This window comes from Coccinella septempunctata, chromosome 7, assembly GCF_907165205.1.
Source record: "Coccinella septempunctata chromosome 7, icCocSept1.1, whole genome shotgun sequence".
NCBI classification, from domain to species: Eukaryota; Metazoa; Arthropoda; class Insecta; order Coleoptera; family Coccinellidae; genus Coccinella; species Coccinella septempunctata.
In genome coordinates, this window is record NC_058195.1 from 28631234 (window position 1) to 28640833 (window position 9600).

The window sequence follows — 9600 nt, forward strand, 5'->3', positions numbered from 1 at the left end:
AAAGTAAAAAACTTAATTTCGGAAAATTCATTTTATTTCATTCACAGTTCTTCAGCATGTAATAATCTTCGAACGATAGTTTGTGGTTTTCATCAAGAAATTATACAAAAAAAATCAATAACCAGAACGTTCTAAATAAACAGAAGGCGTTAAGCCGGCCACAGACACAGAGAGAAGACGGCGTGCAACATGCAACATGCAAAGAATGACAACCATCAACTTTCTCACTTATTGCCCATACACATGAGAGAAAAGAACGCGGAATAATGCGAGAATTCGTCAGTTCGAAAATATCATCAGTGGAAGATGAGGAATATTTTCTGATGGCAGTGGCGTACGCTTGTTTGGTGAAAAAGAAGCAATTGAAGTCGCTACGAGAGAGGAAACTTCATCCTCTCCTGTGCCTGATCGTTTGGATTCCAATACCTACTTTTTTGAATTCCCGTCGGATACCACCACGAAGGGTGTTAATTTTTGATTTTACCGATTCAACTGTTGCGGATTTTTCATTATCTTTCAACTTAGCAAGTAAGACATTATATATGCGTAATTCTTCTTCGATCTGTCCATATATTCTTTCGATTTTGTTTTCCACAAAGATGGAAAGGACCTATACAGTTCTATGAACTCCGTTAGGAATTTGCGGGAGAGATTTCTCAGGTTCGACATCGTCCTTGGTGCCTTTCGAGCCGAAACAGTCCGAAGACTGAAGCTGCAGCTGCTCGATTTGATTTGCTGTATACCTATTGCCTACTGCACTAGTGTAGAAGTCCGTTCGTGCATAAAATCGGCCACACACGGACTTTCATGCTACGCGCATCATGCAATTTTTCAGGATGGTTCGGAAGAGATGAATGACGGACAACATGCAACATTCATGCCCACACACGAGCGTTGATGGTTGTCATTCTTTGCATGTTGCATGTTGCACGCCGTCTTCTCTCTGTGTCTGTGGCCGGCTTTACGAGAATCAAAACATTCGAAACCACTTCGATCAAAATGGCCATGTGAAATCTTACAAAACTACATATGTTTCTGCAAATGGCATTGAATTAATATTTTAACCAGTCTTAGAGTCTTAGAAACACATTTGAAACTCAGATGGCGCTCACATAACTTTAGTCGCTTCGTTTCCAATCTTTCTATTCTATACTATCTACTCTTTGATCTACTCTATTTTGATAAAGTATTAAATTTTAACGGACTTTCCTTCAACCGGACGTTAGTCATACTCACCTGTTGGAAATGAGTATTTAACTTCATCACTGATAATCTACCTATCGCATGCAATGACCTGAAAGAGCCTTACTTATCTTACTGTTTGTTCAATGTTTAGTGGGTCTACCTCTTCAAGATATGCGCGGTGAATTAAAAAAAGTATCATGCCTCCCATGGTCTCAATTATTCTGCCTAGTTTTCCCTAATCTTATGAATTTGAAAACGGAGTCGTAACAAATTATAAAATCGCAGTGGGCTTCGAAATATTCTCATTTTGCAGATTAAAATAATTTTCACTGTTTTGGGAAAAGGTTCAAGAAATTTCAACAAGAATAGAGGATACAATATCTATAATAAGCAATAAAGCAATTTCAAAATTACATGATAATTGTTAGTATGGATGAGCGGCAGAGAATAATTCAAAGCCTACTGCTATGCTACAATCATTATTTACGATTCCGTATATATTATATGATCTCAATTTGAATCAAGTTTTCTTCTATTAAAAAAGCTTTTAATTACACAATGTTTCAACCTTCGGAACCCTCAATTTTGTTTTGGAACGATTGTCTGAATTGTTAATTCGAAATGTAGATACCAACAAACGACCTAAAAAATATATTTTCATTCGATTCTACTTGAGAAAGTAGAGGGTTTTTTCATAAGAATCCCAATAACTCAAACCATTGATTTTTTATCAAATATATGCTATACTAATGAAATTGCCATTAAATCAGCTATCTAACGATGTAAAGTTATCCTGAAATAAGAAAGTAGAAGGCTGTTGATATAACCAACAGTAAATATTTTAGGGAGGAAATTCATCGAAAGTCCTAACATACAAATTTTCAGCACAAAATTGTGATTAGTTCTGTATAGACGTCTAGTAGACCGATGTTTCCAATCCCGTAGTCCACATGCCGATCGACGTGCACGCTCCAATTAAATAAAAAGGGTGGCATGTTTCAGTTTGGACTCTATTTAATTTGATACCGAACTAATAAACTTAAAAACCATTAAATGTTCATTTTTAAAAAGTAACCTACATGAATTTAATCATAGAAGTCGGTGTACTCTGAATAGATTTTTCTACTGATTAAATTATTGGGTATATATTACTCTATTTTTTCATTTTATTCTGTAGTATCTACCGAAAAAGACTATCTGAAATCCTATAAAGTCTCATTAGGATCTCGATTAATTTTAAATTATATGATGAATAGGTGCTAATTTTTAGGTATGTGAAGTATTGTTGTTGTCAGTGATAAGATATAATGTTTAATGACTTCTCTTCATGAAGGAATGAAATGGCAGGTCACTTCTTTTAATATTTCATTAATCTCATTCTTGATTCTTCTTAACTACAGACATATCTTCATGCCCAAATAACTATAAAAAAATGTGATGAGATACATTAATTGGTATTGGCTTGATTGGTAGTGGCTAGCTAGTTCGATTTGATCGTTACATTTGTTGATTTTTATATCTATGGATGTTATGTATCTGAATCAATATACAGCATTGTAGAGCAAGGCAGAGGTGGCTTTTCCTCAGAGAAGGGAATCAGAATTATTTTCTTCCGAAAGTTTTTATTTTTCGTGGAATCTTTATAATGATTTCTTAATAATTTATCTTTATCTTTATAACATCAATCAGTGATAATTGGATCCTGTAATCTGTTACTAGCGCCAGTTGGATAATCACTTTCTTGGTGTTCAAGAGTGATATTTTCTTTATATCTTAGAGTCGTTACATATTCCAGGACAATGTTAGAATCCAAAGTGATCTTATATCTTGGCAATGATGATCTTCGTTCGAATACCCCCTTTCAAGAACGTTTAAATCTAAAATCCCCTCCAAGATCGGTTTATAGAACTTCGTTTAGGAATAAGGAAGATTAGTTCCACTAAAAATAAATTAATCTTATGGCTTCTTATTTGCACCACTAAAGTTTGCTTCATAGAGGTCTGTGTCGGGCTAGGTTTCAGATTATCCTTTTTTATTTTTATTATAATCCCACATCTTTCCAGAATATCTAGGGTCTCGACAACATTTCGTTTATAACTATAAAATAAAGATCAGCAGTGGTACCACGATCAATCGACAACCTATCGATGACGAATTCGATACGCGTTGTTGGCAATCTAATTATAACCGACAGTTTTCCTGTCAACAAAATGTTCGAAGAGAGAAAATCGATCATTTTCACCTACTCAACCTAAAGATAGGGTTGGGAAAAAGGGATTACTGTCGAGTAGTGCGCTTGTCGTACTACTGTTGACTTCTGTTTCGTATTTATGTCAGCAACGCTTTTATTTCGTGCACAAAAATATGAAGTGTAGTATTAAATCCAAGGGATGAACAGTTGAATTGATTCAAAGAACCATTTACGAGGAACCCGAGATATTTTCCATGCTGAAATCACATGATACGCATCTTTCAAGTCTATCTTGGCTGGGAAACACTGGGAGGAGAGTAACTTCGAGACTATTTTATGGTCTTTTAATTAAAAGTGTCGTGTTTTAATGACTTATATAGGTTTTTAAATTGACTCATAATACCAGGTACATTGAGGTTTCTTCGGGAGTCTCATTTGCCTAAGGTTAATGAAGGAAGGTTTTTTGTAACCATCAATTGTGATTGCATACAATCTGATCAGAAGTGAGCTATGTCCATGCATGCCTGAATTGTTTTAAAGGAACAGAAAAATCACATTTATAGCCTCTGCTGTTATGTCTGATGCCTGTATCATCAGAGATCCTCTCGTCTTGAACTCTGGCCGTCTAGATCTGCATGTAGCTCTCCTGGTTCTCTTCAGTTCTTTCCTCTGTTCAATTTTTCCGATAATTCAGGGCCAAAGAAGAATATACCAGGATTGGTTTCTTCAAACATCTCCCTGAAATACTTATTGAGGTTTGGTTTGATCTGAACAAATGTTTTGTACGGATCGCGTCTTCGTTGATATTAATTTACCCGCATCAGGCAATTATGTTTTTTTTCATCCTGAATCATCTCGTTCAGGACCCTTGCAATTGTTAGGGTAACTCTTAGTTTTGAATCTCTTTAGTTCCTTCTCTAATCTCTGAATTATTTCCTCATCATCTTAGTCTCACTTTGGGAGCATTTTGAAAAATATATATCTTTCCCTTTTCTAAAACTCATGTTAGAGGGACAATATCGACACGTGTGGCTCTTTCTACACAGAAAACCAATAATGGCGGTGTAAGGTTGAAGTAGCAGCGATCAATAAAATATAGAAAGGAGGCTCGAAAGTACATATATCTGAAATACCCCAGGGAGCTCCGGCGTTGTCACCTGCTACGTCATAGATCATATTGCCGTAGCTATCATAAAATTAGATTTGACCACCCAATAAACTGTACTAGTAGTTTAGTTTTTTGACGTTAACGTTGTTTCTGTGATATCTTCAAGTTGAACACAAGTTCTAGATTCCACTGTTTTTTTGTCAACATCTTCTACCTACATCTGTAATATGTATTTTTAATTATAAAATTAGCATAGTTGGGAAAATTAGTAAAGATCATGAAGATCCATGCCATATTGCTAACATGTCTAACATGAAGTGTCGAATGCAACTTTAATTCTGTATAGGCAGTATTCTCGACAATAGATTGAAACTAAACATATTCATATTGGCCATTGAAATTCTTTTTCCAATTACATTAATAGTTTTCGGGGAATACAAATTCTTTCAATAATTTTATGTAAAAACTTTTCATTACTGGTCACACTGGTCGGTCAAAAATGCTTTGAATATTTCTAATTCGCAGATTTGTAGTACCTTCCATTTCAGCCTTCATCGAAGGACAATACTTAAAATCCTAAAATTAGAATTATGATAAATCTCATGAATATATTTTATAGATTATGAATTAATATCCAATTTTATCATTGAAACTTGTGATAAGACTAAATTTTAGAATAGGAGAAATGTGAAATATCGAATATGCTTAACAGGGTGTTATGCAAACTACTATACTTTGATGAATTATTACTGCCATGTGTGAACATAATCAGATAGGCACACAATATATATTTTTACAATAAATGATAGTTTGAGTATTATAATATAACGAAGAACCTATTGGCAAAAAATGTTAGATAATTAATAAATCATACAAAAATGTGATAAATTATAAAGTATCCATAGGATTTAGAATTTTACGCATAGCGCATAGTTTCAATGTTCGAATGTTTCATGCTAGCTTCTGTAATATGTAAGCCTTTCATTGTTCAGAAAACGGCTGTTTATATTAATAAATGAAGTTTTACCAGTACTCTTATTGTGGTTTGGATATACTGAATGTATATAACTACTTTACTATTCAGTAAGTTATATAGGTATGGTACGGGGTATATTTTTGCTGAATAAGAATAATATGAAATGTGTAACCTATACAGAGAGAGAAAAGGTTCAAAAGTTTACCAACTTGGATCTAAGAGGGCCTTTAACAATATGTCCTCAACGATATGAGTTTTTGACTGTGAGACTTACAATACAGGGTCTTTCACGAGGAACCTCACCCATATTCATACGGGAAACTACTGAACGTATTTTCATGAAATTCAACACTTACAAGTATTTCACGATGCTGATGAAATCTAAAATATTTTCAAGGCATGAGCACCTCCGGTTTTCCCGGAAATGACGTCAACTTCCGTTTTTCAAATTAGAACACCATTTTTTTATTGCAGAAATAGATTCCTTAGAAAATTTCAAGCTATTGTGATGTAACATTTTTCAGTTTTGGTTGAAAAATTCTCTCTGAGCGGGAAAATTCGAAAAAAAAATCGAAAATAGAGCTCCGCTGAAACAAGAATAACTTCGAGGTTTTTGGATGGAAAATTTTCATTTTTGGGATTTTTCAAGATGTAAGATTGATGTATCCACTTTAAAAATCAAAATCGCGATTCATGATACAGGGGGTGAAAAAATCGCTTTCAAAGTTAGGGATGACAAAATCGTGAAAAATCAATTTTTTCAAATTAGAACCCCATTTTTTATGGCAGATATTGAATCTACGTTAAAAAATAATGTGAGTGTATGCATCACACCCTTGCCCTAAAGTGGATATTTTCTGAGTTATTCACAAAAAACTGTTTTTCGTCTTGAATTTTCAGCTATTTCTTTTCCCTTCACGCCAAAAAGATGAAATTTTCGGGAACTGTTACTTAAACCATGTTTTAGATTTTACTACCCTAATATGCAAGAGAAAAAAGTTACAGGTTGTTCCTAAATAGATGGCGAATTTTGATTCGAATTTGTATCGGAAACCTCTTTATTTCAACTAATCGGCCATCGGTTTTCTCTCCAGTGATAAATAAATAATTCCTTATGAACCATATGCAAAAACTTACCATATTTTACATTATTTTTTTTTTTAATGATAGATATCATTAATTACATCTGCCAAATTCCTCTTTATTCAGTAGCATTTTGTGTTTACTATTAATTTGGTGATAATTCGTATTAAGTTATAAAATCGATCACTATGCCTAATTTTACCAATGAAGATTATTTAAATCTCATTCTACTTCATGGAGAATGTAATAAAGTTGTAGATAGAACGATTCGACTGTTCATTGAGAGGTTTCCTGACCGACTCAGACCAACGAGAGATACCATTAACAGAACCATGACAAACTTGAGAAATGTCGGATCTTTCGTTAAGAAAACTATACACAGAGAAAAAAGTGTAGTAGAAGATGAGAACAACGAAATTACAGTTCTTGCATATTTTCGTGTGAATCCTCAAAATTCTCTCAAAGATGCCGAGATTGATCTGGGATTATCTCAATCGAGTGTTTGGAGAATATTATAATAAAAAAACATAAAATGCACCCATATAAATTCAATAGGGTACAGCATTTGAAGGAAACTGATTTCGTTAGGAGAACAGAGTTTTGCGAAGCTATGATTCGATTTCAAGAGAATGAAAACTTTTTGGACTGTATAATTTGGACAGATGAAGAGAACAACCACCACTTCAGACAATGGAACTTTCAAGAGACCTGGAATTTCAATGTTTTTTGCGCCATCAAAAATAATGCAATTCTCGATGTTCACATTCATGATGGGACTTTAACTGGTAAGATAGAACACTACACATGTTTGCATTATTTAAAGAATGTTCTCCCTTAGGAGATAGATATTCTGATATATTGACTCAAATAATTGAGCCGCTAGTACAGAACCATAATGACTTATGGTATCAACAAGATGGCGCGCCTCCACACAATTCACTCAATGTGGCAAATATCCTCTACAGGCTCTTTGAAGATCGATGGTTGGCGAACAATGGTCCACATCTTTGGCCACCACGTTCTCCCGATTTAACTCCTTTAGACTATTATGTTTGGGGTAGGATAAAAAATATTGTCTACTCAACTCCCCTGACTGATAAAGAGGACTGCATAGAACGAGTCAGAAATGCGTTCAGGTTTGTTTAGATTTTTAGATTCATAGTTTTGAAACTCAATTTGGTTTTTAAACACTCTTCCTCCGATGAAATAAAAAGAGCAACGCACGAAGCATTCCTGAGACGTATAAATAAATGTCTAGAAATTAACGGTCAAAACTTTGAGCATCTTCTCTAGTTATAACTGCGAGAGTTTGCCATGGTTCTCCTAATAGTAACTTGAAGTCGGTTTCAAGAAGGGGTGAAAAATCTACAGCATGGTTCAAATAACAGTTCCGGAAAATTTCATCTTTTTGGCGTGAAGGGAAAAGAAATAGCTGAAAATTCAAGACGAAAAATAGTTTTTTGTGAATAACTCAGAAAATATCCTCTAAGGGCAAGGGTGTGATGCATACACTCACATTATTTTTTAACGTAGATTCAATATCTGCCATAAAAAAATGGGGTTCTAATTTGAAAAAATTGATTTTTCACGATTTTGTCATCCCTAACTTTGAAAGCGATTTTTTCACCCCCTGTATCATGAATCGCGATTTCGATTTTTAAAGTGGATACATCAATCTTACATCTTGAAAAATCCCAAAAACGAAAATTTTCCATCCAAAAACCTCGAAGTTATTCTTGTTTCAGCGGAGCTCTATTTTCGATTTTTTTTTCGAATTTTCCCGCTCAGAGAGAATTTACCAACCAAAACTGCAAAATGTTACATCAAAATAACTTGAAATTTTCTAAGGAATCTATTTCTGCAATAAAAAATGGTGTTCTGATTTGAAAAACGGAAGTTGACGTCATTTCCGGAAAAACCGGAGGTGCTCATGCCTTGAAAATATTTTAGATTTCATCAGCATCGTGAAATACTTATAAGTGCTGAATTTCATGAAAATACGTTCAGTAGTTTCCCTTATAAATATGGGTGAGGTTCCTCGTGAAAGACCCTGTATAAAAAAGCCAGTCATAAAAGAATGAATTCTCAAAAATTTTCTGACTTTATCCCAACTCCTTTCCTTGTTTGTTCTATTTTCGTCATACTTATAACTTGATTCATAAAAGAAGAAAATTCAAAACAATTCTATTATTAAAAAACGGGAACTCAAATCAGTGATAACTGATTTGATACAGTATAACTTCTCCGGGCAGGTATCGTTCCGGAATATGTCCAGAGTAGTGATGTGATAAAAAATCATTAATTTTTTTCATCAAAACTGCGAATTTGTGAAAATTCTGAGTTATTCTGAAACAATATCGAGATCACAAAACAAAACTGAAGTGTATGTTCAATTATGTAAGGGCCTTCTGATACGAAAATTATCTAAAACTGTTTGGTTGGACTCACCGACGAAGAATCCTTGGTCTAAATCTGTCACCTCTCAATATTTGAAAAAATACCGATCCAATTGAACTGAACCGCAGAAGAGAAACGCTCTGATGGTAGCACGATAGACCTTAAGGTATATCTAACTATAAACAATGCATACAGGATGTTGAATATTGCAAAAAAATTTAAGGGGTGATTCCTTGTCAAACAATAGTATAGGTTTTTCATATACATTTTTTTGAGCTGCCCCTGCTCAGTTCCGAAGAGGAATTTTTAATCTTTTTCTTAGAAACCAGAAAACTGACAGACATCAAATTGACCAGGCATTCCATGGGGGCTCGAAGGTAATCGAAAATAAGTTTAGTGGTATTCCCCTCTGACGTCAGCATGACGCCTGAGTAAATTTAAGTTCGAAGATAATTCTAGTCTATACGACTTGCTGAAAAAATATATACATACAGTTGTGAAGCGAAAACTTGTCCAAAATTCTGCATTTATTCAGAGATGTCACTCAAATTTCATAACGTCATTTCAGAGCCATCTAAAGTTTTTCAATTCGATTGAAACTCAATGTCAACTCGACGATGAAATGAGAAAAAATTATATGAATATTAATTATAAGAAATA